The sequence below is a fragment of the Ochotona princeps genome, chromosome 22, assembly GCF_030435755.1.
Source record: "Ochotona princeps isolate mOchPri1 chromosome 22, mOchPri1.hap1, whole genome shotgun sequence".
Classification (NCBI taxonomy): domain Eukaryota; kingdom Metazoa; phylum Chordata; class Mammalia; order Lagomorpha; family Ochotonidae; genus Ochotona; species Ochotona princeps.
The window spans coordinates 12,560,991-12,570,820 of record NC_080853.1 but is presented as its reverse complement, the minus strand read 5'-3'; the positions used below and the strand labels follow the sequence as shown (position 1 = coordinate 12,570,820).

Genomic DNA, 9,830 nt, shown 5'->3' with positions numbered 1-9,830 from the left:
CCAGTTCCAATATCTGATCTCCTTGCTTCTCTGGACAGTTTCCCTTTAGATCCCTCTCTGGTTGAAAGTCTGGCTTCTGACCCCCTGAAGACCCCGGGGGTCCACTCTGGTGCCATGCTCTTGGCAATGCCGCTTCTCTTCCTTCCAGGAAACCCCTGACTTCGATACTGGAGAGCAGGCTGCTCTGTTCCAGCTGGCTAAGAAAAGATCCTGAAGGTTGACCTTTTGGGTTCATTCATGTAGTCATTTCTCATAAAAACTGTATTTTAGTGTCCTCAATAATGCTGTGCCCTGGATGTAAGTGGTTGGGGCAAGGGAAGTTGTTGTCATATTCCAGGCAGGGTCTTGTCTTCCCAACCCACGTCCTGCGTTCATTCAGTGGTTGGTGGGCATCTAACCAATTCCAGTTGCTATGTCTTGCTTATACAGAAGGCAAGGAAGACCTGCCATCTTTCCTTATGGCAGTGGGAAGTAGAGACCACGAAAAAAATCAAGTAAGCATGTGGGACAGTAATAACGAGATGCAAACCATGCTCTTGTTAGGCTGCAAGGTACAAGGTGTTCCTACCTAGAAAGCTGCCTTCCTGTTCCTTGAGGCAGTGGGGGACAGTAGGCAGTGCATGACTGGTTATCCCCATTTTTTGAGCTTCAGTTTCTCTCCACTACAAATTGGAAATCCTGGTTTCGACTACTCAAAATCAGGCAATCCATGTGGAGGTTTTTTGTTTTTTTTTTTTAAGATTTATTCATTTTATTACAGTCAGATATACACAGAGGAGGAGAGACAGAGAGGAAGATCTTCTGTCCGATGATTCACTCCCCAAGTGAGCCGCAACGGGCCAATGCGCGCCAATCCAATGCCGGGAACCTGGAACCTCTTCCGGGTCTCCCACGCGGGTGCAGTGTCCCAATGCATTAGGCTGTCCTTGACTGCCTTCCCAGGCCACAAGCAGGGAGCTGGATGGGAAGTGGAGCTGCCGGGATTAGAACCGGCGCCCATATGGGATCCTGGGGCCTTCAAGGCGAGGACTCTAGCCACTAGACCACGCCGCTGGGCCCCATGTGGAGGTTTCTAAAGAGAATGCCTAAGATGGAAGTCCAGCATGTCCACATCTCCCCCTTAAAAAATACTAAGTCCCTTCAATCACCCACAAAGTCAGATGCACATATTTTACATGTTAAAATAGGATGTAGACTTTCATGACATAGACAATTCCTAAGCAATAATGTATAGAATATGAGTTGATGTGCAAATTATAATTTTATAGTACTGATGTTGTAATGGCTAAACTATGTGCAGTTGCCAGCAGCTGGACATCTTTAACGTATAAAAATATCAATTTCAAGTGATCCAAAAAATGACTATTTTTATTTTTTACATTTACACACCCTTGAATTAATGTTATTATATATGGAAATTTAACCTCAAAGAATGTGTCTAGAGATATCTTTTTTTGTTTGGAGTGATAGAATATTCTAAAATTGGCTTTGGCAATGGTTGCATGACTCTGTTAATTCACTAAAAATCACTGTTGTACACTTAGAATGAGTACATTGTATGGTATGTAATTTACACTTCAGTGAAACAAGTGCAGGAAGTGAAGGGGTTTGCTCAGGGCTGGACATGGGGTTGGAGTTTGGTTTTCCATCATTCCTTCAGTGGGAGTCTCAGAGCATCTCTAGTGAGAAAGGGTAGGTATTCATCTCTGTCCTTGCCCTCAGGCTTAGAGTGGTGAGGTGACTGGGCCCAGGTCATTCCGTGGGTGTGTGGCAGAGCTGGGTAGAAACAGCATCTGGAGTCCCAGGCTGGATCCATTTCTTTCCTCTCAAACTAGTTTCTTCTCCTCATTCTGTGTCTGCGTGCCTGCCAGGCTGGCACAGTTTCCTCCAAAGCACGTTGTGGGGCCTGAACTTCCGGAGAATGAGGATGACTGTGGAAGATGGATTTGCACATCTGCCTCCCTGGGCAGCTCACTTTGGAAATCATGTGTGACCCGTAATTGACCGTGACGCTACAAAAATTGGAACCTGAAAATCGCAAACATGCTAGGTGATTAGGTGGTAAAATTGCAGTTTCCCAACAGCTTGCTGCTTCACGACTTCTCGCTTTTGCTTTTTCAGGGCTGAGACTGGGAAAATCACCATGCTATACCCTCTTCCTTTAGCTGGGTAGGCCCAGGCTACTGGTTCCTCTACTTGGTGGGGAAGAGCTATGAGAGTTCTGGTTCCCAGTTGGGTGAACCACTAAGAAAAGCAGGGATAAGCTCCAACTGATCCCCTCAGGTTGCATGGCTTCCCCTTGAAGCTGCTGGTCAGCTGAGCTGTCACCAGAGCTCCTCACTCACTCGGCCTCAAAGGGGCCTGAAGGCCTTCTGCTTCCTCTCTGATCTCATCACTTTCCCTTTGCTCTTAATGTTTTTTGTTTTTTTTTAATTCACACTGCTCCCCTCCCCTCCTAGTTATTGCATCAGTGAGCTAGCACACTGCTTTCTCAGGGCTTTGGCACTGGTTAGGCATACTGCCTAGAAGGCTTCCAGAGCCAGATCTAGACTGTGGCCAGCTCCTGTCAAGCTTTGTGTAAATGTCACTTTTTCAATGCTGTCTACCTCAAACACTGTGCTTAACACTAGAACTCTTCCAGCCAACCCCAATTCCTTGATTACTTACCCTGCTTTGCTTAGTTTTTCACTTTGATGATCACCTTTCACCCCAACAAAGGAGTAATTTATCTTATGGAGAATTCATGATTCTCTGTCCTCACCGGGGATAGATGTGAATTCCAAGAGGCAGTGATATTGTCTGTGTGTTCATGATTATACCTAGGATATAACCACAGAGCAAAAATCAATCTCCACTAAAACTTTGTTGTCTTATAATGGTTGTGTGGAGGTATAAGTCACACCATACAATTCATCTCAAGTGCTCAGTTCAGTATTTTTAGTAGGTTCAGAGTTGTACAACCATAAACATAAATTTTAGAATATTTTTACCACCCCTCTCCCCCCAAAAAAACCCTGTATAGCTGCAGTTGTTTCCCACTTCTCCCCAACACCCTGTCCAAGGCAACCACTGAGGCCTTTTATGTCTCTGCATATTTGCCCCTTTGGACATTTTGCATAAATGTAATCATATAGGTTTTTTTGTTTTGTTTTGTTTTGTTTTTTTATCTTAGGAGGTTTATTCCAACGGGGCAGGAACAGGGTAGAGGTGGTGAAGATCAGGAAAGAAGGGGAGAGAGGAGAGAGAGGAAAGAGAGGGAGAGACCAGAGAGGGAGGGATAAGAGAGACCAGAAAGCGGGCCACACCTGGGGGGGCCTTTTTGTCTGCCAGGTGTAGGGGGCGGGGATTGGGAGGGATTGAGGCCAGGCCCCCAGGGGATTGGTGCCTGCAGGTGAATGCCTAGGGATGATTGGTGAGTGGGCGGGGTTAATCATATAGTTTTGAAGTTTATTTACGTTGCAATGTGGATCTATTTGTTTCTTTTAATGATTTTGATATTCCACTGTATAATAGACTACATTTTGTTTATTAATTCATTAGTTCATAGACATTTGGATTATATCCGCTTTGGGGCTGGTATGAAGAATGCTGCTATGAAATAGTCACAGAGGAAGTTTCGTGTGAATGTATGTTTTCTATTTTCTTGGGTATCTAGTACCTAGTAGTAGACTCACTGGATCAGAGATTCTGTGTTTAACCTTTTGAGGAACTACTAAACTTTTCAGAGTGATTGTTTAATTTTGTAATGCTAATAGCCTTGTGTAAGGACCATGTTGTATGTCTTCAGAGTTAAAAATATCACCAGACAAAAAGATCCTGTATACTTTGTTGGATAAATACGCCATTGAAAGATAGTTGCATCATGTCTTGGTCAAATAGCCTTTTTGAGCTGGCTTCTTTTCCTCCTCTCTGTGGGTTTTAGGCACCCTCTCTTGCTGGCCCTCAGGCAAATCTCAAAAGGAGTCTGGGGGGATCTCAGGCATGCTAGAAAGCCTGTGACTATTGAGTCCAAGTGAGTTGGCTGTGGCATGTGGCCTGGTTGCAAACCTTGGTTGTACAGTTGCTTTTGACACCACATAGAACAGCGTTTGACATAAAAGCAGCATGATGGCACATATCAGGTCCTCAGGCTTTGAATGCCCGTCTGAAGCCCCCAGGGCTGGGGAGCTCTCAAACTTCAGGGGGGCCTAGACATGCTCTCTTTCCCATTCTTTCTGGTCCTGTGGCAGCTTAGTGGTGGTAATGTTGGTGGCAAACATATTATGCTTTGACCCTCTCGTTTTCAGTGTGCTCCAGCGGTCTTCTGTAGACTGTTCTGGTATGTGGTGGCAACAGTTTCATCTCTTGCTGCGCTGGGGATTTTCTCTGATCACACAGAATGGTGTTTGGCTTGTACTGGGGGCAGCCAGAATTTCTGGGGACTCCAGGAGCAACTCAGTCAGTAACAGGTGGGAGTTGGAGACAAACACCCCCGTCTCTAGTCCTATGTAATCACATCTCCAGGAGGTCCCTAGTGTGATTGAGCCTGGTTGCTCCAGTTTTAGCCTGAACCCCTTTTTAAATTTTTTTCCTTTCCTGTCTCATTTCCCGACTCCCTCCTAGGGCTTCCTGCAATCACATTGCGAATGACCTGCACAGGAAGCCTGTGCTCATCGTCTTTTCCTGGCACAGTGCAAGCCAAGGCAACCCTTGGGAATCTCCATGCAGGACTACCTGGCTGGAAGCTGCTGGCCGCCAGTGCTGAACACCTGCTGGTGAGTGGGATCCAAACTGGGATCTTAGAGATCTGGAGTTGGGGTTAGTTGCCTCGTTTTCATGATGCAGAAGCCTGAGCGTGGCTGGCAATTGTTCCTAGTGTTGGGAAGGGGATGAGGCAGCATGTGTGATGGGTGATCTGAAACTGGACTTGTGATACAGAGTATCTAACACTGGGAATTGTGCAGTGTGCCCCTGGCCAGGCCATGAAAAGATGATACAGATAAGTGTGCTCAGGCACCTATGGATCCAGCTACCCATGGGTGTAGTGTAGGATTGGCTACATGATTTGTGGGGCCCAACACAAAGTGAAAATGCATGTCCCTGGGTTGAAACATAAGAATTTCAAGTTGGTGGCATCTGAGCACTAAGCCAAGCGTATGTAGGTCTCTTCTGCACACAGGGACCTGTGAGAAAGAACAGATTGCTGACCCACAAAGTCGAGCCTACCTGAATGTCTTATCCCCTGCTTGCCTAGGGGATTCCTCTTCACTGACCTCTCTGCCCCAGAGCCCTGACGTCTGATGCATCCTTCACACTGTGCCCCAAATAATCACTGTAAAACAGCTTTGATCACTTTATCTCCTCCTGCACAGTCTTTAGTAGCATCCCACCGACTGCACGGTGGCTATGTCACGCAGGGCAGGACCCTTCAGTGGCCCTGGGGGTGCAGCCATGGATGTGCTCACTGGTTTTCATTGCCATATCAAACGCCAACCACTTCTTTCCACCTTAATCTGTTTTGTGCATGTACTAAACTCCCTCCCACCTCAAAATTCACTTGAGCACAAGTTCCTACTTCTAGCATAAAAATAATACTGGAAAGAACTGGTCATACGGTTATACCCAAATTTCTTTGCTAAGCAATTCATGTCTTGAACGTTCTAGCTCAGAGGTTGGTCAACTCCAGTTCACAGTTAGGAATAACTTTTACATTTTAAAATGGTTACATGATAAGTGGGGATATTGTAAATATTCCCTTAATATTCTCATTTGGGCTTCTTGATCTGTGAAGCTTAAATATTTACTCTTTGACCCTTTAAGAAAAATTTTACTGATCCTCAATTCTGCTCTATTGCTGCTTTCCTTGGTGAACTCCCAGAATCCCAGCACACATGCTCGGTATCTCACCATAAAAGAAGCTCATAGAATATAAAGCTAAGGAGACTGCATGCTCAGTTTGCTGCCCTAGCATCATTATTTATATTGATAGGGTCCCTTTCATTCTCTTAAGTGTCTACTGGAAGTAAATTATACTGTCATCCTGTATATAATTGACAAATTGAAAGGAAGATCAGAAAGTACCAGTAAATTTTGTGATGAGTTATATTATTTTTGAGGCTAAGATTATTTTCTAAAGAGGCTCCAAGTTCTGGCTGTTTGAGTTAATACCCAGAAATGACAAGTATTATAAAAAAGAATGGCCTTAAAAATAATTACTATACTTCTATTATGCATGTGATGGGTTTCTAGAACTAATGGCATCTTTGCTTGCCTAATTTTCTTAAAAGGATTTAACCAATCTATCTGATTTTTCAAAGCAGCATGAGGTATGTTAACAAAAACTCATGTTGGGACACAAATGCAGTCTCATGCTATGTGCTGAATATTTTGTTTAGAGAAAGGCTGTATTTAGAGGATGGGGGAGGAGTTGTTCTTTCATCTGATATTCTAGGAAATGAACCATTTTGCTACTTTCTGTGCCTGGAGCACAGCATGGGTGTTTATCTGTAATGGGTCCAACTTTCAGAAGACGCTGACTCCAAATGACCTGGATATTATCCAAATAAGCGTTTTTAAATTCCCAGTAATAACTAACAAACCGTGAAGAATAACTCAATTTTGGATGAATCTAATTTTATTTATAAACAGGCGCCTACAGAAATACTGAAGTTGAACATAATTTAAAAAGTTGAGGTGCAGAAGCAATACTTCTTAATGATCTCCCTGCCACCCTGGTTTCAAAATTCATTTGGTCAAGGAGGCCGCAAAGATGTTTCCGCTCCTGGTGCTGAGGCGGGTGCAGAGGGTGATATATTCTCTGTCCTTCAAAACCTGAGACAGGGGTTTACAAGAAGTCAGGGGCTAGCTGATCCGCTTCTGAACGTGAATGAGTGAATGAATGAGGAGCAGTAAAGAAAAAAATAAATAAGGCACTGTGGAATTCTCGCTTTGGGGAGAGACAAACAACCCTGTTGTGTGAAGTCACAGAGATTAGGGAGTGTCTATATTACATTTTCAATGAAACTGGCCTGCATTTGATTTTTTTTTTCCTGCTTCTCAATGCATCACAGACCTCCTTCCACCTCATTCTCTGAAACGGGCATCTTCTCTTGTAGTATGGATTTTCTGTCCTTTCTTAAAGCGTTCCTCTATGGACAAACCATTTTGTTTGTCTCTGATTTCCGGCATTATAAATCAAGCTACAATGAGCGCTTCTGTACACAAGCCCTCAAACACAGGTCCAACTACTTCTGCAGTGAAATTTTTGCACCAGAGGGTGTGGCCTTTCATCCTTTTGTGAGATCCTGCACAATAGCTGCCTCAAATGGTTAAGATAACTTTCCCTGGGCCTGGCATAATGGCCTAGTGGCTGAAGTCCTCACCTTGAGCACGCCGGGATCCCATTTGGGCACCGGTTCTAATTCCCGCAGCTCCACTCCCCATCCAGCTCCCTGCTTGTGGCCTGGGAAAGCAGTCGAGGATGGCCTTGGGACCCTGCACCCGTGTGGGAAACCTGGAGGAGGTTCCTGGCTCCTGGCTTTGGATCGGCACAGCATTGGCCATTGCGGTCACTTGTGGAGTGAATCATCAGATGGAAGATCTTCCTCTCTGTCTCTCCTCCTCTTTGTATATCTGACTTTGCAATAAAAATAAAAAATAAGTCTTTAAAAATATATATAACTTACCCTCCTGGGAATGGAGACTTTGAGCAGACCGATTCCCCTGAGAATCTCAGCCTTCCACACTTTGGATGTGGGGCGGGGCCACGGACCGTTAGAATACATGTTTGGCTCAACCCTGTTTGTTTAATCTGTGGCTCGGGGCCTCTACAGGATGCCAGTGCAACCTGCAGGTGCTCCCCCTCCACAAAGTGCACATTTAAACTCTGAAAAATGGAAGGACTTAGTCTAGTCTCTATCAGATCTAAATCAGACCATTTTTCCCCTTTTGCCGTTTTAAATTACCTCTCAGCTCAGCCCCAGACTGAGTAATTCAGAGTTAATGGGATATGAAAGTCATGGTCCATGGTATGATTGCGGGTACCTAGCCAGAGGCAAGCGAGATTTATTCTTTTGGAACCCAACTGGGTTGAGAATGGTGATAAATCAGCAGGAGTATTGCGAGCTCCCCTTCTGCTGCAAGATTCATTCCAGTTTATCAGAATAATCATCTGAAGCCCGAGACTGGAGATAAACAGCCAAATGCATGTCCCATCATGTGGCAAGAGGGTGAGATGTCTTTTCTGAGATCTCTTCCCCTAGATATGTTTGGATGGCGGTGGTGTAGAGGACGTGTTTTCTTCTATCAGCAACCCAGCAAGAGCCATCCATCTGTGTTCACCCAAAACACAGGCTTCGGTTTTGAGTTCCAGGAACACTGTTGACCTGAGACTTTGACCCACCTGGGGATGTTGTGTGAAACATCTTTGGAGCACATGCGGACTCACATCATCCTGTCAGCTCAACCCAGTGACACCTCTGTCCGTGCTTAGCCATGCCTGTCCCCTGTCTACCATTTTGGCTCTCAGCTTCTCTTCGGTGGTTGTTCTATTGATGTATGGCCATCGTTCACTCAGAGGTGATTGTGTTGATTTTCCCTTGGCCTGTGACCAAGCCTGTTGGGGACCATAAAGTGAAATTAGGCTCGTGGAGCGAAAGTCATAGTTACATCGGTATCACTGGAATCTTAAGTGTCACAGTGTACACACATGCACACCCAGAATCACTAACGATCACAGAAAATGTCAAGTTCTAGCTCTGACTGATTTCTTATGGGGGTTTAGGCTAAGCCGCTCACAAACAGCACCTCATTTTTACTGTTCAAGTTGTCCTGAAGTTCACATTACTATTAGACCCATTTTACAGATGATCTAAGTGATACCTGGACATTTTATTCACCACTCGCTCAAGGTCAGAGTGACCACATAACTCATGTTTGCTATTTCCATGCACATATTGACAGAAATATACATCTAAACAAATATAAACAAGTATAAAACATCCTAACCATTTGGATAAACATAGTCAGGCACACATTCACGGGCAGGGAATTATTTAGCACAGAACAAGTGACTGCGGCTTGCAACTGTTAACAAGGACAAAAGCCTGGATTCATGGCCATCTTCCTGAAAACACCTCACATTACTTACCATGGAAACTTACTAGGAAATACAATGGCATCCCTAGGACTGTTGGAGTTGGAGGTGTTGCCTGGGAAAGCCTGGAGGGTCATGTCCTGTGAGGCCACTCAGAGTGAGCTCCAGTCTAGGGTCTGGCCCTGCAGAGTGAGATCCTTGCTTGTTTCCACATGAACAGCAGGGACATTCCATGGGCAGGATCACTTTAACCGAGGTGCGGATACTGAACTATGATCCTACTGTATGCAATCACTATTCTAGGAGTTTTCTCTGGGACTGGATTCATGTGGAATGTGCTGAGTCAGTGTGGCTCCAGACCAGAGGAGATGGTCTTACAGTTTGCAAGGACTGCAAGGTCAGTAGGGCCATCTGGCTAATGGGACTGGAAGTCTTTGCAATCTATTGGCCCTGGAATCTTTCTCATCCATAGATCTGGAACAGGCCCAGTCAGCTCCTGCTCCCGGGACAATTTGGGCTGTGCTCCTGAGGCTGACTAGTCGCTTGCACCATCCACCTGCTTCTTTCAGGATCTTAACACTCTTGATCAGATTCTGTATAACGCATCTACTTTCCTGTTAGCCCCACTCCTAGACAGATTGAATCAGACACAGTGAGCTGTCTTTATGACCTGTGTGCCACTGGAAAATCTACGCAGCTTCTTAGGGCCTCAGTTTACACATCCGTACGTTGGTGGATAATAATACCTATCCCATGT

General features: G+C 45.0%; 1 long non-coding RNA gene across 1 annotated transcript in view; it reads left to right on the top strand.

Annotated features, from left to right (window-relative positions):
* The first annotated feature begins 4,626 nt into the window (after positions 1 to 4,626).
* Positions 4,627 to 9,830, top strand: part of LOC131482988 (uncharacterized) — a 45,889-nt gene continuing 40,685 nt past the window's right edge. Inside the window, exon 1 of the long non-coding RNA XR_009247463.1 lies at positions 4,627 to 4,754. This is a non-coding gene — a long non-coding RNA (uncharacterized LOC131482988). The remainder of the gene's footprint in view (positions 4,755 to 9,830) is intronic.